We start from the raw sequence: 23,830 nt of genomic DNA on the forward strand, positions 1-23,830 counted from the left end.
AACTAAGCAAAAGCAACAAAAAGTACATATGCACGCTTGTTAGTGTGTATAAAGCATGTGTAGCAAGTTGTTGGAAAAATCATAAATCTACATATGTCGGTGAATCGGTGAGCAAGTGTGTGTACTGTCACATCTACGCACGCATGAATGTATATATGTATGCATGTGTTTGTGTATAAAAGTAAATAACTCTTGCTGGCCTTAGCTTGATGCTCATAAGAAAACACATCTCTGCCAGCATTGTGGCAAATGAGGGCGTCGCTGGTGGCGTTGCGGTTGCTTTGGTAATGCCCCTCTAATGGCGTCGAAGCATTTGGTTGAAATCTGTTTTGATTTATTATGCAACAGTTACACTGTATTTGCACAGCTTTATTTATTTTATTTTCTTTTAATTGTCAGCATACTCGAAAATGTGTCAAGGCATCAGCTGTTGATGCTTTTGTGGTGAAATTATATTTTTCTCGCTTTTGTTCCATATACTGCATCATTTTTGCTGGAAAATAATTAAATATTTTATTGCGCGGCAGATTTCCTTGAAGCTTTCGTCACTATTTGTTTTATTGTGGACTATAAAATTATTGCTTTAATATGAAATATTTGATCATCGAGAGCTTCCAGACAAAATTAAGATATTTTTTTCTTGAAAATAGTCAGAATAAAAGATTGACATCATCGTTCTCACAGAGAACATAACGGGAACGGACCCGGATTTTATCCGGCCAAGGACTGTCAACTCGGCAGAACTCTGCTCAACATCTTTCGTTTTCTTTTGAGAGTAATAAATATTTTTTGGTAACGAGATGTTTTCTGTATTCAGAGCATAGAAGTAAAAATGTTGTGCTTATAGCAATGATCTTTCTTGAGGAAAAGGAAATCCTGTGTAAATAAAATTCTTGATTTTGGAGGTTTTTCGTTCTCTTTAAAACTACTTTTTCAAGACAGCAGCTAACTTTCAGCACTAAAATTGTCCTATAAATGTTAGTTTATTATCTGCCAGGAAAATTGAGTTCAATTTTGTTGAGGAATCCCATCAATTATTTCTGATTATCTCCTTTTTCATCATTCGTTCACCAAAGTGGTTTTTATCGACAGATAAATAGTTAACAATATTATTATTGATTTCATCAGTCAGAACTATAGCGGACAACTATAAGAATATCACTAAAATCTTGGTAAATATATTATTACTAATATAATTTAATCTCTAAAGTTTCACAGAGAACCACATTAATATTCACTGAACTTTATCCGAACCATTCTGCTACTTGCAGTACCCCCAAGGTTTAAGAGGGATAACCATCGATCATGTTTAACCAGCCATTTCTAGAAAGCAGTCGGAAGGGCACTGGCAGCTGAATCTATTCTTATTGAGAACATTTATTTTCTTCAACCATCAAAAGAGTTGATCCATCAAATTCAGAAATTTCTGATAAAAAAATGTGATTCAATGGCTTTTCAAGAAGTTATCCGAATTTCAAACACACCATGAATATATCTCTTCAAGCTTTTAAAATTTTCAGAAAGAAATCAAAGCCAAATCATACTTATAATTTTCATTTATCGACTTCGTTTCGAAATTCTACCTCATTTTTACCTCAAATTTATTATCGCATTTTACTAAATTATTTTTTTCATTTCGAATAGATCAGCACCACCTCATTCATTTCACATCCACACTACCAAACACTTTATCACTTAAAAAACATTTTTGACTTGAGAGAGGGTTGAATAGAGAAGAAATTAACGCCAAAATCAAGACAATCTCTACATATGTTTCGAATAAACCAATAGTGCTTCAGAGACTACCGAAAACTTACTTTGTTCATCTACCAAACTCTCTTCAGTATCACAGTCGTTCCAAGTAATTAAATATAGATTAAATATGTCTTCTTGAGGTCGGAATGTAGTTTACATGATTTTACAAGACAAAGAGCTGTATAGTCCAACCGTAATTAATCCAACATCTTAAGCAAAATCATCACAGAACAGAGAAATATCTATGAGGTTCTATTCATGATAATAGAATTATGTAATAAAAACAGTATATGTTATTTGTTTTCGTAGTAATGCAAAAAATTTCTTGAAATGTTTTCGGAGTAATTAGGTATATTTTCGGAGTAACTCCGAATATTTTCTGAAAAATTTGGTTATCTTTATTAAATATATTGCATTGTGCGTTTTCTGATATGTAACCAAAATATAGCAATTTTTAATTTTCGAAGTAATTCCGAATTTTCGGAGTAAGTTTTTTTTTTTTAATTTTTGCTCTATAGCTATAATTACATGTATTGGTGGTCTTCCTATCTTATAAAAATATTTAAAATAATCAGTCTAGATATTTTTTTAATATTATTTTTTTTTTTGTATGGCTTAAAACTTATTTAAAGTATGATATTATATATTAAATAAACATTTGCATTTATTATTAAAAAAATTTCCACTATTGGTGGTACTTAAGTGCTTATACTTCCCATTTGCCCATTTTCATTCCACGCGGCTTTGACCTCGTTTTCCTCGCCACACGCCCGCTTATAATTTGCAATCACACATACCATACTTATTTACATAAATATTTTATTTTGCCTGCTACGCAATTGTGTCATTGCGAATGTAGCGGCAATTGTTAGCGTTCTCGCTTTGGAGCCAAATTAAACGCCTCAAACTATGCTTTGAAATGTAAACAATTTTCATTGCGCTTTGATTACAAAAGCGGCAGCGAGCGCAAACAATTTCGTATTGTGCGACAAGTAAACAAACAGCAGCGACTACAATTACACAGTGTGCTGATACAGCAACAAAAACAACAATGCTGCTTTTATAGTAAGATTTGCGGGAGAGTCTTTCGCTTGAAACCCTATATGCTTGTTTGCAGAGTGTGGCATGGATTTACTTTTACTTACCAATACACATATTATTTTAGCAACTTGTATGGACGAGTGTGTTTGTGTATGTGTGCACCGCTATATTTCACTTCCGAACACAATCCAAGCTATCGAATATACTTTATATAACAACAAAAAGGTCACAGCTTAGCATTGAAAACTAGTATTTTTGTTGCTTTTTTTCTATCGTTGTAGTGCAAATATTAACAAGCTTGCCACAGCTTGCCAGCAAGTGCAGCGTCTAACGAGTTGGCATTGGCTGGCGTTGCCGTTGTCGTTGCCACCGCTGCTGCTTATGTCACCGGGTGTTGCGTGTCAAACGGGTGTCAATATCAAATCGGTATCTTGTATTGAAATTGAAGTCTGATTTTATGAATATTGCTTGCGTGTGCATGAGCATTCAATAACGGTCTTTCATTCGGCATACCATTGCGCTGCCACCATATTTGCTTATAGCTACATTTGTGTGTATGTGTGTTTGAGTGTGTGCCGACTTATGAGTTTGTCTCGCCGCCACTCGATATTCGCACTCAGTCACTCATAAAAACATAAAAAAAAAACTGGGTGTCTTGTTGTTGACGCGCCATCACTGCTGTCGCAGGCATCAGCGCTTGCTCACAGCGGTGATCATTACTCCTTCTCAGCGCGGCCACTCCAATATCATCGTTGTTGCCGTTTTTGTTGTTATTGTCATCGTCTGCATACAAACTCGGCATTTAAACGTGAAGATATCCGTGTCACGGAATTTCGCAATATGACGTTATGATTTTTTCCTTCCCCTCACATCTCACCGCCGCAATGCTCATATAACACAATTGTTGGTGCGGCAGCATACGGCACATTTTCAATATACATTCCCCCAGTATGCATACACATACAGCGCCACATGTGTAGTGTGTGTGTATACCAATTGGATTGATGAAAAATGAGTTTTCTTTGCTACAAATAACCGTAGCATTTCGTGCCATGAAATATGCACGCACATACACAAACATTAAGCTGAATACACAACAAATACTTGTAGACCAGCTTTTTGTATATTTATGACTTTGCTCATGTATATATGTATGTATGTATGTGTGTGTGTGTTGTGCGCGCGAATTGCAGCCACCATCGGCGCTCACATCGCGCCGCGCTGACAACTGTCAATAAACGCTGTGACCAATATCCTGCCGAAATGCGACTGTCTCGCTATAATCACTCAAACACACACACACCCACACACGTGCTGAAAAACACCAAAAATAAAAGTATAAAACAAAAGTCTATGTAGACTCGCGTGCCGTTATGTGTTGCCATTGTTACGTTTCGGATAGCACGATAGACAACGCGCTGCGCAGCGCCAATGTGTTATGTCACTGACAGTTGCTGACAAAGGCGGCATTGCTGACTGTTTGCTTGCTTTCGCTGCTTTCGGTTGTTTATTTGTTCTGCGTTCTTATTGCTTTATTACTTTTCCCTCAGCTGTCGTTATTTTGTTATGCAGCGCTACCTTTGTTTATTATTATTCAGATTGTCATCGACTTCTTTGACATTTAATCGTATATTATTTCGTTATTTCAATATCCAATTGAGGGTGTTGAATTTGATTGAATACCCGGGGGATAATAGAAATAAGCGAAAGTGTAAATAGCTACGATTATTTGGAAATATGTCAGGTTGGCAGGCAGGTGTTGGTGAGGAAGACAAAAGCACAAATATAGCTATTCGGAGGCGAGTGTCTTGAAAAATAAATAAGTTGTTGCTGGAACACTATTCAGAGTTCTTGCAGATGCTGACAGTTCTCGTATTACAATATGAATCTTTATAAAGTTCTACTTGAAAGGTGCTAGAGGTCAATATTCCAGAAAGCAATGTTAAAGAGAACTTCTATTTACCAGAAGTATTATCCAAATAAGCATTAAACTGAAGCTGATGATTCTTCATGGAAAATACTGTAGTTTTTTCTGCTTTGCGTACACTTGCAAGTTTTTAATATCTCCAGATATGTGTAAACTAGTCATGAAATAGAAAAAAATCAAAAGCAATTATTTTCTACCAACCAATTTAAAAATCTCTGTACAATTTTCTGAAACTTATATGCAGAGATATACGATATTTTTGGTAACTTGCGCCATTAACAGACACTGCTTTATACGAAATCAGTTGCAACCAAACGAAGAAAAATGTAAATCTGAAGCCAAAGATTAACAAATAAAAAATATTTTGTTTTTTTTTTGGGTAGTTTAGGTTTTAATACTCTTATGTGGTAGCTGCTGTCAAGCCAGTTTAATAAAGTAGGCACAGTTGTTTAACATTTACATTAAGTTTAACTTGATAAACTAAACGCAAAAATTTACAACAGAAAACGGAAACTAACTTTCAAATCTGGTGTTCAACTCACTTCATACGCATAAGAGCACATCTCTAATAATAAATAATCAGTGTAAGCATATTTGAAGTGTACAGTGACTACCCAGTCTCTTTAAACCAAACAATTTTCTAACTGAAATCATCATTGTATTGGAATGGATGCAATTGAATAGAAACAGAAAACATTTTGTAGAGGTACGCCATGTTCAGGTTATTGACTTATAAATTAGCAATGACAGACCAGAAATCAATATTGATAAAATTCTAAATAAATTATTCGAACTGTAGCAACAGAATTATCTTCTTGAAACGCTGTTCGGTACAAGAACAAAATTCGATAAACGTTCCTCATCATCATTTTCTATAACTCCCAGTGCAGCATAGGGCCTCCTTTAAACTTTGCTTTTCATGTTTTTATTTGAAATAATAATATTTTCTGTATCTCTAAAAAAGCACTTTTTAAAAGGGTAATTTAATTTTTTGCGGTAATTCAAGGGATTTCTGCCCTATGAATATTTTTCTCCAGGCCAATTACAAACAGAAATTAAATTACAACAGAAACTGAATTTCCAACAAAATTAATAACGAAAGAATTTTAACAAAGTTTTGTAACAGAACATATAAACCACTAAATCAGGTAACAGAAATCTTCAAAGAGAACTTATTGTGCTATCTCAAAAACAAAAACAAACATAATAACATCAACCTAAACCAGAGGAGGAACAGAATTTGTTTTACGCACATATACGTATTATGTTTCCTTAGTAGCTAAGTGACGTTTCTGTAGGCACGTTTACATAATAAATAATTGACAGCAACAGGATTGTGTAGCGCAACAAAATTCCGTACCCAATTTCAACCACTTTCAATAACTTTGTGGAATTATTCCGAGCAGAAGTAGTACTCGGGCGGATTAAAATTGAACATTTTTTATAAAGTTGCCAACTGTTTGAGAATATTTCTCTGTTAAAATAGTGTTAAATGAAGGGTACAAAATGATTCAAAAATATAGAGTTCTAAAAATTAAGTATTTTTATTATCATTAGAGCTGCCACTTATTAATTTATATTCAATTATATTGGTAAAACATATGAAATATGCCAATAAGAATATTAAAGCAAACAGTTTAGGAATGATTGCTGTTCAAATTTTTTTGAAGATGTTGCCACCTGTACAGATATTTCAAGGGTTACAATTTGGTTAATGTAAATAAGAAGTTCGAAAGGCATTAACTGTACAATGTTTCGTGTAGAGTTGCCACCTGTTCATTTTTTTTTCGTTTAAAATAGTTTTAAATAATTAGAACTAAATCTATCAAAAATATAGAGTTCAAAAATTATATAAGCTGCCACTTATTAAATTTTATTATATTATATGGGTAAAATAAATGAAATATGACAATACGAATATTAAAGCAAACAGTTTAAGAAAGATTTCTGTTCAAGAATTTTTTTTAGTGATGTTGCCACCTTTTTAAAAATTTGAAGTGTTATAATTTGGATAGAGAAAATAAGAAGGTCAGAAAGCATTAAATACAAAAATATTTGCGAGTAGAGTTGCCACATGTTCGAAATTTTTTCTATGTTGAAATATAATTAAATAATAAGAATAAGAATGGGTAATAAATAACGAGTTCCTAAAATTGAATAAATTGATTTCAGTTTTTTTCTATGTTGAAATATAATTAAATAATAAGAATAAGAATGGGTAATAAATAACGAGTTCCTAAAATTGAATAAATTGATTTCAGTATTGCTGCCATTTATTAATTTTTATTATAATATTGGTTAATTAAATGAAATATGCTAATGCGAATATTAAGGTAGACAGTTTTAGAACTGATTTCTGTTCACAAATTTTTTAGTGAAGCTGCCAGGTTCAGATAAGCTTAATATGTTCTAAAGGTCAAGTTTTGGAAAAAAGTCATGGTGAGAACATAACTAAAATTTAATTTAATTTCTACCACTACAGGAGCTGCGGCATGCGTTACAGATTTTATCACGAAATCTCTGCAAAAACTTACTAGAATTTCAGTAAAAAGAAAATTAGATTCAATTTAAGGAATTCCACTCACACACCTTGTCCCATGACGTATGTGTTCATGTGTAGTTCTCATGAGTGTATGTGTATGCTTGTTGTTGTCACGAAAATGTCGTTCTAACGGTGATTAATTACCGTCAAAATAAATGTAACCGACGAAGTGTCCACACATTGACGCATGCTGTCCAGCTTGTGGAGGCGTTCGAAGCGTTACATCCCGGCAAGGACACGCACACAAGCACAGCAGGCAGTCATTACCAAGCATGCACACAGACTTGCGTAAGGGTGTGCGTGCAAGAAGTGAAAAAAATGAAAAATTATTTTAATTATCGAAATGTGATGGAGATTGATGTGGTCGTCAAGTGCAGGGAAAACAGAACAAAAAGTGCCACAAAAAACGGCCATGACGACAATAAAAACAGAAAACAAAAAGCCAGCAAACGAGTGGTCTTAAAATTAAATAGCAAAGTAAACAAATTGGCGACGGGGTGCAGCTGCGGAAGGAGCGAGGTGTTTATTTTTTGCTTTCATAAGCTGGATGCGCAAGTATGGCTGGTACCAAGGGCTCAGTTGCACACATATTTTGTTTTTGTTTTAATTTTTATGGCAATGAGCACACACACTCATACATATTTATTATGTAAAAATTAACATTGCCGCACTTTGTGCTCACCACAAAGCACGTAACTGTATATCCTCATATGCTCACTCATATATGAACACGGAAAGAGCAGGGACACAGACACCAGCGCACACATATAGACAAACAAAAGTGGAAAAACCCATAAATAAACGTTTAAAAATGCAAAAATAAAATTGTAAAAATTACAATAACAAGAAAATGCGAAAATATTGCTTGTTAAAGTCATAATTTTTCACCAGGGACATGCAACAGCGCAATATAAATGGCAGCACCGCACACACACATGCATATTTTTATATACTGGTCGGTGTTAAATAAACACATGTAGCTTTTAAACAATTTTAATGCCTTTGCGAGCTTCAGAAGAGTGTGTGTGTGTGTGTGGATTGAGAACGTGTGTGTTTGTTATTGCCTGCTTGTGTATTTGTGTCCATTCAAGTATGCATAAGACACATGTGTCCGCGTGCCTGTGTGAAGAGTAAATTAAGTCATTAATTTATTATGTATATGCCTCCATATACATATAGGTAATTTAAAGAACGCACAGACACAGACACATTTGGCATGCGTGTCTGTGCATTTATTTCAGCATACTCCACAGCTGTGCTGGCATTTGCATGCTTATCGGTCGGCATATTAATCGTGAAAATTATGCTCTTTTGGACTGAGGTTGATTTTGGTAATTAATAATTTCCATACACAGACACACACACACACATTAAAAGGGGCTGTAATAGCAGACGGAATCGCTGTTGGGAATGCAAGCATATCAATAACAACCAGTTGAGCACTCTCGGCGGCACATTCGACATATTTGGCCATTAAGCACACAAGTTGTTTGAAAAATGCTTGCAATGGCTGCGCAAAATTCTGCAGAAATTTAATTGGTTTGTTTCCAGAAGTTGTTGCGCATATATTATGATTATTGTAATGCTATAATAATTTTTTAATTTTTTTTAACAATTTTTATTGAAGTAAAGTAATTAATTTTAAAATTGAAAATTTTCCCTAGTATTTAATAAATCGTCACAAATTATTCATTAAGCAATTGGAAGTTTACAAACGTCAATTCTCTTTTGAAGAAGTAGCATTAACTGCACCGAAACACTTCATACTATTTCAGTCGACCACTTTTTGCCATTTTTCCGCTAGAGACATGATTCCATCAGTGTAAATCGAAATTTCGAATTTTCCAGAACGGAAGCGAGCGAACCATTGTTGTGCTAGACGGACTGATAGAGCCTCGTCTCCGTAAATTTCACAAATTTCATTGGCGGCTTGAGTGGAATTCTTCCCTTTTTTGTACAAAAATTTCAAAATATAGCGAATTTATTTTCATTATTTTCGCTCATTTTTGAACAGCTGTAACTTTTTTTCAACTTCCCTGAATTTAATTTTTTTGAAATGAAATGAAGTAAGATGAAGCTTAAAATCTCACCTTTCCAAAACTATATGGTATGATGCAATGTGATTGGTAGCACTGGAGCTATACGACTGCAATGACATCTATTAAAAAAATACTTTTTCGACTACCCAATATAACCACAAAGTTTAACAGGAGAGCAGCTAAAAACAATCAGAATCGTACTTGATTGCTAAGAGAAGTTCTAAGCAACTTTAACGAAAATTGCGCTGCTATACAGTGGTTTCGTTGCCTTAGATATAAGATTGATTTTTCCAGTCCTCGAAACACTTTTCATAAGCAGTTTTTGGGATGGCCGTCAGCTGCTTCAGCGCATATTTTTAACAATTCGGGAGCGGCAATTTCAATTTGGGTAACAAGAAAAAAATACGCGGAGTCAAATTTGTTGAATACGGTAGTTGATCGATGGTATTCATTGCATTTTTGGCTTTGAATTTGGTCACAATGGTTTTTTTGGTCCCAGTGTAGTTTTGATTTGAAAAGATAATGATAGATTTAAGTAAATGTCCAAAGCATGTGTTTTATTTCAATAAAATGCCTTTTATGAGTTTTTGTATCATAATTTTCTGGGTGGAAATATCTTGTTAAGGACCACCAGTAATATGCCATTATGACCTCAACAACATAAAGGTATTACGAGTAATGTTCCATCCATTCATCACTTTTAGATACTGGCTGAAGCACTCTCTCTGTTCCTCACTATAACATTGATCCTGTTGATTACAAAGATATTCCAACTTTATATTAAATTTTTTTCCTAAAATCTGAAAGTTTGTCACCATATTTTGTACAATTTTTTTCATAATTTGGTACTCTACGGTTACCTAGTACGAAAATAGAGTCAGCTCTTTTAGAGAAGATTTCTTCACGTATTAATCTGTGGCTTCTAAACCTTGTTGCAATATATAATTTATTTCCTTAAAGAGCTTGTATTCTTTATTACAACCGAGAATGACATTAAACTTTTCAAAATATTTGGATTGTTGATCTTTTTAACGGTATATTCGCTTCGATGAACGTTTCACAGAGATCTATAGCAAATGTTTTTCCGTCTTATGGCTGATATTCCGTCCGAAGAACTTGTGCTTGTGAGGTCAGAGCAATTACAAAATGTGCGTAACAGCACAGAGCGATCCAACCTAAATACGCCCAGAAATTGTTTTACCATTCAAATTAACCACCATGCCACGCAAAACAGCCTTGATAATCAGTTATATTTGAAAAAATGGACGCTTTACAGGTACATTGCTGACTTCATATGTCAACTGAATTATAGAATCGCTTATGTAAACAAAATAAGAATTTATCTTTGGTTTTCGAATAAAACGTAAGAATATGCCTTAATAGGCAAAATTGAAACATGTTTTTAAGTATCAAATTTGCGAAATGGACATTCTAAGCAAATATCCGCTCTGCTTGTTAAATCACTAAGCTCCTTTTTGAGAAAATAACTGAGCTTTTATTAGTATCCATCAGTAGGCTGTATTATTATCTGTGTATTTAGCGACATTTCTTTTTCTGAGTAGTCCACGCGCATTACTTTTAAAACGAAAAGGAAATTTCCATTGAGTAAACAAGATATTTTGTACACCGTAATTCTAGGCAGATCCACTTTTGATTGTTAGAAGAGCCTAAAAGCTTTCATTTCTGTGAAAATGTGGTTAAAACTTATGCTAAAGTAAAGCAGCGAGATATTTTCGAAGAAGTGGTAAACCGTTAAGCAATATTCTCTGCGATGGGAAGCATGAATCTTCCAGCATGCAAAGAAAAAATCATCCAGCAGTTGCTTAAGCGCAATTTTCCTAGTTTCATAGCTGCAGATGATTACTAGTCTAGAAGTCCAGATTTCAATCCATTGTAGTACAATTAGTGGAAAGAGTTGCAAAGTATCGCCTGTCAAATCTTCCAGGGAAATTTATAGGGTCTCAAAAATCTTTAGTTCAGGCAGCGTCATCAATAACAATATAATTTTTGATAGCTGTTATTGATCGATGGGCAAATCATTTTAGGGTTAGCGTGTAAGCAAAAGCTGACCACTTCGACCAAAATTTTTATACATCGCTCATTTAGTACCTTCGTATACATATGAGGAACTAGGCTCCAACTTTTAACAGAATTTATGGCACAACTAAGCAGTTACTTAGAAAGTTCAAGGTTAATTTAAAAATAATCTAAAATTTAGTACCTTTCAATAATCTCTTCTTTCTCTCGCCAAAAAACATCTCAACACATTTGTCAGATTAGAAAAACACATTCAGAGACACTTAAAGGAAAAGGAAAGGATTTTTGTAGTGTTTTCTAATCGGTACTCGTTCCAGAACTTCCCACTGTTGAGGTCGAAAATCTACGTACGTATTAAATACAAATATCTTAAAATGAAATGTCGGGCTTAAGTCAGAGTCATAGTTTAGTTATAATGAGCTTTTGAGCTTTTAAAGATATAAGTTAAATTTGAAATTAGCATTTGCGTTAAGATTAAACTACTACACTGAATACTATAGTGATCCGATTTGAAAAAAAATTGTTTGAAGATTACGAAATCGCCTTGAGCAATAATTCGTACCAAATTTCGTGAAGATATCTTAGCAAATAAAAAGGTTTTCATACAAGAACTTAATTTGATCGGTCAAGAGACTCAATATTGGTGGTTCGGACAAATGAGAAACTTCTTGAGGAGTAAAGGACGGAAATGAAATTTCAGAATCATGTCTCTGGAACTATTTGCCTAGATATAGATGGCCAGATGGAAAGACAGACGGACATTCCTAAATCCACTCAGCTCTCTTTGAGTATTTGTATCCACCGCATACTTTATAGGATTCCTGACGTTTCTTTCTAAGTATCACAAACTTTGTGGCAAACTTAATATTGTATATCCTGTTCCGTGTGTAATAATATAAATCTACAAATTAAATGAACTACCGTTACATCATATAAGTATATATGCTTAGAGTTTTTCCAAATAGAAACATTAAATCGAAAAATGATTAATTATCTCTGACGCATTACGAATTCCAAGAAACCCGCTTATTTAAATTGAAATTTGTCACAAATTACCGTAATTGCATACACGTAACTAACGTTACATCCATCGCGCTGTAATCTACATTGACATTTAGGAAGGCAATTATGGCGAGTTGAAATCCACGCATTAGAGGACTGTTAAAATTCTCATGAAGGCGCACAATATATAATTAGTCAATGGCTGCCGACGCATATGCGGTTTCTTTTCCAAATGTAATATATACTTATACACTTTTTTATACTTATACTTATACTTTTTTTATGTGCATACATAATTATTTATACACTCGGACCTATAAATAGTCCAGCTCACCAACCGACGCAACAGCAACGGCAAAGCAAGTAATCAAGCCGGCAAACGAAGTGTGTCATTACAACTTGACAAAAATGTTCCAAGCACTCATATGTCATAGTCATATCCAGTGCAGTATCCCGGTGTCGACAACAGCAATTAAAAAGCGATTAAACTTCATTATTTCAATGCAAACGGCGTGTAGTATATCAACTGATAAAAGGCTTGCAGTGCTCACACACGCACAAAGCGCGCACATACACACGTGTAACACACACACGGTCACACATGTGTGTCACACACAGTACTACAAGCATATATGTTCTTGTTGTTGTTCATGCTTTCCGCTTCGCTATTATACATATGTGTACCATTTAGGTGCGCCTATTTGTATGCTACAAAATTTAGTGCGTTCACATGCTTTTAGTTACAGCGCATACATGCACATGTAACAAGGTGTGTGAGCGACTCCACCCCCAGCATGTTAACGTGCCACGCCAACTTCGATTAGAATCTGCTTTGTAGCTTAACCTGCCCGACTAGAACCGACTGTTCCTTAAAACACGCACGCATGCAAGCACAGACCCCCGCTCTCCATGTGTCCATATGTCCATATGTATTTATGCATTGGTGTAGCCAACCGCACAGGCGCTGCTGCAGCGCGCAGCTAAGCTTAGGGCAGCGTAATAACAGTGTATTCCAGTTTTTGTTGTTGCTTTATCAGCAACGCCCAGCAAACTCGGCGACTTACCTGCCTCGCCGTGTGTGGCCCTTTATTCTTCAGCTTGTGCTTTTGTGCGCAACTAACCGGCTATTAGTAGTAGTGGGGCTTGCTGGACACACACACACACACTCATACACAGACAAGCTTGTTTGCCACATTGTTGCTGTTTTATGTAAATGTACAAACGATTCGCTGCACTTTGTTATTATGCGCGACCATCGCCCCGTCAGCAAAAGCAACAACAACAGCAACATCTGCAACAACAGTTGCAACAGTGACTTGCTGACAGTTTTCGCAGAAGTCCTCTAATGCTTCAGCTCCTGCGCTCCTTCTTGCCTCACCATCGAGCGTTCGTCCAAGTGCGCTTTTGGTGGCTCCGCCGCGCCCACCTGCCAAAAGCGCTCTGCCGTCGCGGTGTGTGAGTGCCACTTCACGTGCTTTCGCTTACGCTTGTACGTGTGTGTGTGTGTGTGTGTTTGCGCGACCTGGTGTAGCGTGACATGCGGGTCATCGTATGCTAACAAAGCTATGCGCTGTTAGCCGACACTGTTGGTCACTAGTAAGGCGCTCTCAAAGTAAAGCTGCTTATTCAATCCATTCACTGTTTTTCTGGTATTTAATTTTCTCTTGTTTTTCCATTTTTGTTTCCCGTTTGCCTGCTTTGGTTTTTGTTGCCAGCTGGTGGCTCGTTTGGCATGCAACGCGTTGGCCAGTTGACCGGTTGACTGTTGAGCTGGCGCTACTAGCGACGGTGTGTATGTGTGCGTGTATATGTAATTGCGTGAGTGTATGCATTCTGGTGCAGATTTTCTGCATTTTCCACAGTTAGCCGATAGGAATAATAGTTTGTTGCGAATTTTAAGTATTTTAACTTTCCAGCCCGCTCGCTGCTATTTGCATACGATTGCAAGCATGTTGCGCCTGTGTGTTTGTGTAGGCAATATTATTTGAGCAAAAGTTTAAACAAATTTATTTCGGAATCCAATTGGAAAATATAAAAAATTAATAAATTAAAAAAACTAAATTTAAACCTTTTGAAGTTTTTTTGTTTTTATCTATTTCAATTTTAGAAAAAAATTTTTAAAAATTAATTACTATTATCATACTAAAAGTATAGTATTGAGTGGCAAGTGCCGAGAAACAAGTAATGCGTAATGGCTGGCAGGTCAAGGGAGCTATATCAGTAAACAGATTAGAAACAACTTTTGTTACAAGTTCGATATAAAAGCATGGTCAAATGGCATACAGCTTTTGGCAGCTACTTAGAAACGCTTTCATTTTTGTAGGTGGCTGATGAGAATAATGATAAAAAAGTTTGACATACCGTTGTGTATATTCCTAAAAGTCTTGCATTGTTCGTGTCACTTTATTTACTACTACATTCACTCTGTTTTTTAGTTGTGAAGTTAAAGTTCTTTTAATTTTTTCCCAAATAGTAAATGCTTTTCGATACAGAAGGTGAATTAACTGCGACGGCTAATTAGAAACAGTTTTTCAAAGAACTAAAATTCCTCAAGTCGTTAATTTTTATTAATAATATTATTGATTTCTGGTAAGGATGTATTTCAAAGTTGTGGTTTAAAATATACTAAAATGTATTATTCAAGTTTTTCAATGAGAAAACGCTGCAGCTGTACACCTACCCTTTGCAGCTACATTTTTGACCTTTGTTGGTATGGAATGATATGCAAAGAAACTTCGAATAAGGTCAAATGCTCAAAAAAAAAATGTTTTTAATATCCTTAAGCATACACAGAATTTTAAAACTATTTTCAATATTGCACGCAGAGAAAAAATCCGAAAAACTTCAATAGAAATAGACCGCAGAATTAATACTATCTCGCGAAAAGGCACAAAAAAGAGTTCCACTGACATTCTACACGAAATTCAAAGCGAATACATTGCCCAAATATCCAAGAGATAACTGACAATCGCTTGGTCAAATCTGGACTTCACGGCTGGACAGCACGCAGGAACCCATTTCTGACTAAAATTCGCAGAAAAGACGCGCACACTTTGCCAACTGTTATTGGTCTAAAACTACAAATCAACGGAAGCATGTCGTTTGGAGCGGTGTAACCAAAATTAATCCTTAGGTCCTGATGGTCGAAGGGATGTTTCCCGTCCAATAAATCAAACATTTTATCCTCGCTTTGTTCCACGCGTATTTGACTATGGTGGATGATCAATCACGGTGTGGGGATTTTTTATCTGGAATGGTGTTGGTCCACTCTATAAGATTGATGCATTTTTAAACAAGAAGAAATACGTCGACATCCTACAAAATGTCGTGTTGCCTTGGGCTGAGAAAAATTTGACTGCTATAAGGAAGATAACAATTCATTATGATGAAGTTAGAACGGCATGGCAAGCTACACCATTGGTGCGCTGTCAGAGCTTAATAACGTAAATTCGAAATCGATGTGAAGCATTATCAAAGTAGAAGAGATAACCAACAAAATACTAACTAAAAGGAAGCAAGTTTTTCTAATATAATTATTTTTTATTGATAAAATATTTTCGTTTCTAATTAGTTGTCGCTCTAAAACCGTTGCATCCACATGTTTTTGTTAAAATTTTCAAAACAAAAACGAATTTTAAATAAAATTTTTACTTTTCGAGTTTAAGTTTAACATAGGTTTCAATAAAATAGTGCAAATACAATAAATATACGAGATTTATTAGAAAATAACATCATTTCCTTCATAATAGGTGTCGTTTCTAATTAGCTGCCAACAGCTGTATGTTAGCTGATAGAAAGCAACACAAGCGACAAGCTTTAAAGTGTCTAATAAATATGTCAAACATGCTAAAGGTCAAATAACATGTGACAAGTGATCAAACTGGTTTTTCTTATTTATACTTCTAATGGCAACAATGTTCTTATTTTTAAATATTCATAAGGCGAAGGCGAAGCACTAAAAGAAACTAAACAGCAGTCAGTGATAGATAACAAATGTTCTAAATGACAGTTCACAAATAGCAGATAAAAACTGGTAAATATCTCAGTTGCATAACCATATTAAATGTCAGAAAGACTATACAATTTAATTTACAATCGACGGCTAAAGAAAATATAGCAAGTAACTCCACAGTTAGCAGACATACCAAGTTAGCAAATTTGACCAGAATTCATGAAAAAAAACATCATTTTCGCCTTTTATAATAAAAATCTTTGTCTTTAAAATAGGTTCATGAGCCAACGTTTAATCCAATTTTGCATGCACTTGTTATCAGCGACAGTTGGTATGGTGCCTTCAGCGAATTTTGCTTTATCGCTGCGAACGACTGAAAACGGCTTCCAATTACGATGCTTGTTGACTAGTTTGCATGTCAAACTCATAAACTCATGTCTCATTGGAAGTTATAACGCTCGCCATGAACGTAGGATCAAAATTCGCATGATCAAAACAATTCAGCTTTATCGAGACGAATCTAACAAGAGCGCGTTTCATACTCAAACTATCCACCAAATTCATTCGAAGGGACTCGCGAGTGTTGTCATGCTCTCTTTCCATCTCTCTAACACTTGCCTGATTTTTAAGCACCATATCCTTCACTTTTTTAATTTTTTCATCATTTGAAGGGATCGAAGGTTGTCCAGAACGAGAAATGCCTTCAACGATCTCTCGATGTTTCCAATATTAGCAACAATTTCGCACACGAAATTTGTTTAGAAATACAAAATTTGAGACAAATTCTTTCTTCGATATTTTAATCATCACACGGCACTACTAAGGTGTGCCGACTTAAAAAGCTGCTGTAAGAAACTGGTCGACAGATCGCGCTGTCCGAATACATTTGATGAATGTAGGATACTCAGCCACGTTGTCTCAAGATTTCCGTATTTTAGTATGAGTCTAGCCTTCACATGATCCACAGCCAAAACAAAAATGAAATGTTTTGGGGCGATCCATAAGAGATGGTTCTCTGCTAACTCCCTGCTGCCAACAAACCGAATTTCAAGCATTTTTCTTAACTTTTCGCTGTCATAAAACAGAGGTGGTTGGACAACTCGTTTGAGACAGATTTCGTTAACTCCACGACCCTTACTGAATGCTTTGTGCCACCCAAATACTTGTGTTCGTCATACAGTACACTCGCCAAAACTCTTCTGCTACATTTACGATGATTCCATAACCGTTATTTATATTGGAAAATTCTCATAAATCTCGCTGAGACTTATGTTTAATTGCCCAGTAGATTAGAGATTCGGAAGCATAAAACAATAGAAAGTAAAAAATATGAAGTATGAAAGATCTAAAAGGTAACTTTTGCATTTACATTTTGGCAAGTATATATCATAAGCTCTTCAAGTAATACCTTTCCTTAAAAATTTCAGATGAAATCGATCATAATGTTTCACGCTTGAAAGTCAGAGCAATTTTACAGGATTAAATGTACTTTAATAATCGGAGATTAGTTTTTAAAAGTTTTGGATTTCCTTCATTCCGAAGCTAATCTCCAGGAGCACCACCAAAAAAAGCTGGCTGAGAAAGATTTTTTTTACCTAAAATTATATAAAATCAAAACCCCAAAAAAAACTATAGTGGTAGACATGTTGAATACATGTAATGATCAAAACTTAGTGAAAATTTTACATTTTTGCCAGAAAGGTCGGCTCCAAGAGACCGTTTTTCCGACAAAATTGACGCGTGAATATGGCTTATTAATTCGATCATTGTATACACCATGTAAGGTCATCGCAGAACTTTTCCTCACCGACTATGAAAAGTTCTAAGAGCCAATTTCGCAAGGTTAAAAAATTGTAGCCAACTGTTTACTGAATCAGCTTCAAACTACCAGAGAATATTTCTAAACATATCGTCAACGAAAATGCAAAATAACGTAACATCACTTTTCATAAGTTGGCAGGCGAAGGAAAAACTTTAACGGAAACCACTCATATTAATACAAAATTTGTGTTTTGGTTATAAAAAGGTTATATATTGGATATATCTGAAAGCGGAAGATGAAAATTTTATATGCAATATGGTGTAGTTCATCGTAGGCAATAAAAAACATAATTTCAATTTTTTCGATGTTAAGTTGTTTTGCATTTACAAAACACTCAATTTCTTGTTTTTTTTTTTTCTTTTTGAAATTCACAAGTAATATTTTCTTTATATATAATCTCATTTGTTCCATGGCAGTGCCATTAGTTTTAATAATGAATGAGATATGCACAATTTTTTTTGTTTTTTTTTTCTTTTTTCTTCTTAACTGAAAATAGTCAACACTTTATTTTTCGCTGGCAAGGCAACATTATTAAGAGAATATAACAGTAAAAGCAAAGTACACGTTTTCACGTGATGCAATCAATAATGTTCGACATGTTATTGCATATTTTATGGCGTTTGAACCCACAAGCTGGCATATATTGTCAGCAATGAACGGCCAACAACAACATAAGCAAGCACACAACAACACAATGCTTGCGCCAAATGGGCAAATGAATGCCACGACCTTATGCTATAGTGCTATTATATATATGAAGTGGTATATGTGTATGTATTAGGGTTGAACTTTTTATGTTTAACTTTTATATATTTTTATTAACGGATTTTTGTTGTGATTTCGCTCTTTATGGGTGACTTAAATATAATATTTGAGATAAATATATATTATTTTATATTACATAATTCTCAATTTTTTTTTCTATAAAGACAACATGACCTTAATATCTCATATATATACATATATATACAAGTACCACATATATGCATAACCATTTAACTTGGCCGTTCATTGGCTTGTTCGCCTGCTCACATTTCAACCTTTCTTTCACTCATCAGCGAGCACGGTGTCGTGTCACGAACAGAGAAATGCATTACAACACTGATTGAGCAATTAGTTGGTCACATTGTGTGTGTGTGCGTGTGAGTATGTGTGAGTGCGTGTGTTCTTGTATGCATGAACAGGAGCACCGTAGTCTGTGTGCTCATGCATTTCAGGCATATTTTATGGCACACACATACACGCACACACACACTCATGCATCCACATTGATTAATTATATGAATTTGCTGTTTGTGCTGCCCGAATTGAGTGAGCGCGTAATTTATGCATTATTGCACTTCATCTTGAATAATTCGGATTTTTCATGCAAAGCCCACACACACTGCATATATATGTGTGTGTATGTATCAAATATGTTTATATAACTGTATATGAAATATTAGCTGCTCAAGTGTGTTTGTCTAACCATTCGTGCCACTCATTATAATAATAAATTAGCAGCAGCATGCAGAATTGTTAATCTAGCACACTCCGAATGCACTTAGCTTAATTTCAACGAAAAACAATATTCTTGCCAATCAAATTTTGCCAACGCTGCTTTATTTTCGCTTCTAAGAAACTTCACAGAAATGTAAATTTGCTTTTTCAGCATTGATCAGCACTTCCACGGGCAATAAATTAATGAAGACATTTAAGTTGGTCAAGCGATGAGCATAAATTAAAGTTGCCATACATGCGCTTACACACACATACACATAGTCGATTCATGAAGTTGCTCAATTTCTCAACCTTTTTTACAAATATGCCACTTTTACTGTTAGCAAAATCAGTTATAGCTTGTTCGTACTCACACAAAGAAATATAGTATGTGTGTCTGTGTGCGCCATTTGTACGACTTCCCTGATTATGTGATTTTCTAGCGACTTTCGTGACTGTTAAGCCGCCAACGATTGCAGACATGCAAACATGCGAGCATAAATAAAATGTGGAAAGAGTATTGCTCTTTTATTGCCAATAAAGCTTGATGGCTTACTATAAACGTATGCATATGTACATTTGTATATGTATAAAGTTTTGAAGGAAAATTGTAAATTAATTTAAGTTCTTTGCATCACGAACGGTTTCCTAACGGTCATACTGCTGAAATGTTGAACTCTTACTAGTATTAAGAAGTTGGTATTCAAATTTCATTAAACTATTATTCAAATTAAATATTATTATTTATTAAATTATTTGAATATTTCGAGTATAATATCTATAAAAAGTTGAACTCCCAAAGGTATGCTACAAAAAACTTTAATAAACTATTGAACGCAAAAGTTGAATATTTGAAAGTACTATATATAAAGTGTCAAAGTTGTTAAGATTCGAAAATCTTGTTCTTCTCGAAATAATTAATAGACACTAGTAGACATGACTTTTTTCCGTATTTAAAAATTTTTAATTTAAAATTTTCATTTTTTCAGAGCTAAAATAAATTTTAAAGATGAACCCTTAAATGTTATGCTACAAAAAAAACTTGAACAAACTCTAAATAACTGAAAAATATAAAGCATCTAACAAGTTAAGATAGGAAAATCTCTTTCTTCTCGAATTAATTCCTAAACACTGGTCGAAACGAATTTTGGATCGGGCTTTTTTCGTACTCAAAAATTTTTTTATTTAAAATTTGTATTTACAAGTATATTTAAACTTTCAGACCTAAAATAAAATATAAAAATGAACCCCTAAAGCTATGCTACAAAAGATTTTTAATAAACTCTAAAGCATATCAAGGAGCTGAATGTCTGAAAATAAAAAAAGTATCATAATGTCTAATACATGCTTTTGTGGACCATACATTGTTGAGCTTGAAAAATCTTTTTCTTCTGGAAATAATTATTACACCGATCGACCCGAATTTTGGGTCTCACTTTTTTCGATTTTTAAAATTGCTTAAATCCAATTTTTTTTTATGTTCAGAGCTAAAATAACATTTAAAGGTTAACGCCTAAGGGTATGCTACAAAAAAACCTTAATAAACTCCAAAGCGAACCAATAAGCTGTATATCTCAAGCATATCATACTACTGTCTAATAAATGCTTTTGTGAACCACAACTTGTTAAGATTGAAAAATATTTTTCTTCTCCAAATAATTATTACACCAGTCGACACAAATTATTGGTCTAATTTTTTAATATTTTAAATTTTTGTAAGTCAATTTTTTATTATTTTCTATCTTCAGGAGATAAAAATAAAATTCCGAGTATTTTCCAAGGTCTAGAATGACAATTTTAGCTTGAAACCAGTAACCCCAATTTATTTTTTTCTGTTGGCCGGTGTTTTTTTATGTTTTAATAGTAAAGCGATTCGATGCATACAATTTGGCGCATATGTAGTGCTTATTTTAAAAGCAGATGGTATTATAATTTTCAAAAATTTTTTAAAAAGCTAGCATTAACAAGAAAATTTTTCTTGGAGTTGCCACATATTTGTTCAAAAATTATTTTAGAGTTAGCGTCTTTTGACAAAATCTCCTTTGAGTAAATATTAAATAAACAAATACATTTTATATTTATGCCCCACAACGGGTTTAAATAGAAAATATTTGAGAGCATAATTTTTTTTCAGTAGAGTTACCACATAATAAATTAACGATTCGTAAACTAAAAAAATTTACAAAAAACAATATACGAAGTAATAATACTAAAGGTATATTGACTGAAATGACATGAAACAGATATATGTATCTGTTTTAGAGCGTTGCCATTAATTGTTATTTAATTTTTTTTTCAAAATTGACATAGGTTGATTTTCATACATAACTATACACGGCGATATACATTTCAGCTAATAAATCTTCAGCGTATTAAAGAAAAAGCGCACAAACATAAACTCAACTCCTGTCGCAAGCAATTCATTTGATCCCGCCATAAAACATGTTGTTAATAACTTTATTGCTGGACGGTTAAAAAATTACAAGCTAAACTTGCATAAGTGGCAATTACGTTTGGTAACGTATACGTCATGTCACTGCCATAGGCGCACAATGTAGTTATTATGCAATATTACACGAAAGCACACATGCTTACATGTACGCATACATATACATGCATATATAGGTAGGTAATGACCGCACATGAGTTGACATTTCTCCAATAAAGGCCACCATTTGCTTTGTCGCTGGCCTCACCATTAAACTCTTTGAAAATATGGCCGAACAAAGCCGACTTATTACTAAGGCACCCGCTTACAATGTAAGGGAGCAGCACGCCAACCTGCCGGGCAGCCAACCTATTGCGATAAGAATCTAAAATGTCATTACAACATTGTTCAATCAAATGCATAGCACATTGTAAGCCGCGGGCGATTTACTACAACTGGACTTGCAGCTACACACATACGCACGCACGCTAGCAGTAGTGGTGGGGCCACGGCAGCAATGCCGCAGGCGAATGAAGGTGTGGCGCTCAGGACACAGCTTTGAGCGACAGCGACTGTGAAGAGAGTTTTAGAGTTTTAGCTTAGATTGCAGTTGACAGGTTGGAATTCGGAGGAGGCCCTACGCTGTTGCACTGAAGTCATGCGAGTGCGAGGACTTGCATATGCGGCGGTAGGGTAGGCAGTTGAGCTAAAGCACTGAGTTGACTACAACTTAATTGACGTGGAGGTACTAAAATTGCTTAACTACGCTGGCTTATGAGCACGACTATATTCACGTGTTGATTTTCGTGCTCCTCATTGTTGCTGCTGTTGTTGATTCAAAGCGAAGCGTAAAGTTCGACGTTATAGATACCTATGTGATAATTAAAGAGCGGTTTAAAACACTGCTGCTAATATATTTTTGTTATTGCTGAGTGCAACTCTAACTGCAAACAGTAAAAATAATAAATTCAGCCTAAAGATATGCTACAGTTGTTGACAAAACTTAACGAAAAATAAAATTTTGCAATTTTGGGTGGGAAAGTGTGTTTTAATTGTGCGAATTTTTATTCAATTTGTTATCAATGAAGCTTGTACCAGCATGAAATATGTATTTAATAATTTTCTTTTTTTACAGACTTATTCTCTTTGGATTACTCCATAGGCTTTAATATATTTGCGAGAGGTGAGTTCAAATATTAAAATAAAATTTATTTTTATTTACAAAAACATTTTTAATTAATTTGAATGAACATAAATTTCAAAAAGTATAGTATGTGATTATATGCTTCTTGCAGGAGTAATCTGGAATAAACTTTATCGCTATATATGTATATATCATATAGTATGCTTAGAGCCGAAAAGTATTCAAGTGAATTTTGAAAATTAAATTTTCATTCATTCAAGTATATCAAAAAACTTCTGTTTTAAAATGCCTTATTTTCAGTTAAGCGTTTTATTAATACATATATTGTGACAAAACAATACACGGAAATTGTCAAAAAATCGCAAAATGTTTAATTATTCATCAATATTTTTTCTGTTGCCTTGAAAGTAATCCCCATCAGATGTAATAAATTTACGCCACTGATTTTTCCAGTCCTCGGAACACTTTTCATAAGCACTTTACTTGATGGCATTCAGCTCTTTCTTTTCCTGTTTTTCTAGCCTTTGTCCTTGATTTACTAAATAGAATATTTGGTAAATATCTTAACTCAATTAAGAAAAACTTTGCTTATTTATTTTTTAAGATTACATAAATGTTAAGTATTTACAGCATTTAATTCTATTATTCCATTTTTATTGCCT

At 34.4% G+C, this 23,830-nt stretch overlaps 1 protein-coding gene across 1 annotated transcript in view; it reads left to right on the plus strand.

The window, feature by feature from the left end:
- The window catches only part of LOC120778527 (protein toll), a 306,345-nt gene that overhangs the window by 125,024 nt on the left and 157,491 nt on the right, over positions 1 to 23,830 (plus strand). Inside the window, exon 5 of the mRNA XM_040110369.1 lies at positions 23,160 to 23,207. The gene's annotated coding sequence lies outside the window, so the exon portion shown is untranslated. The remainder of the gene's footprint in view (positions 1 to 23,159; positions 23,208 to 23,830) is intronic.

Source organism: Bactrocera tryoni, chromosome 1, assembly GCF_016617805.1.
Source record: "Bactrocera tryoni isolate S06 chromosome 1, CSIRO_BtryS06_freeze2, whole genome shotgun sequence".
Taxonomy (NCBI): Eukaryota; Metazoa; Arthropoda; class Insecta; order Diptera; family Tephritidae; genus Bactrocera; species Bactrocera tryoni.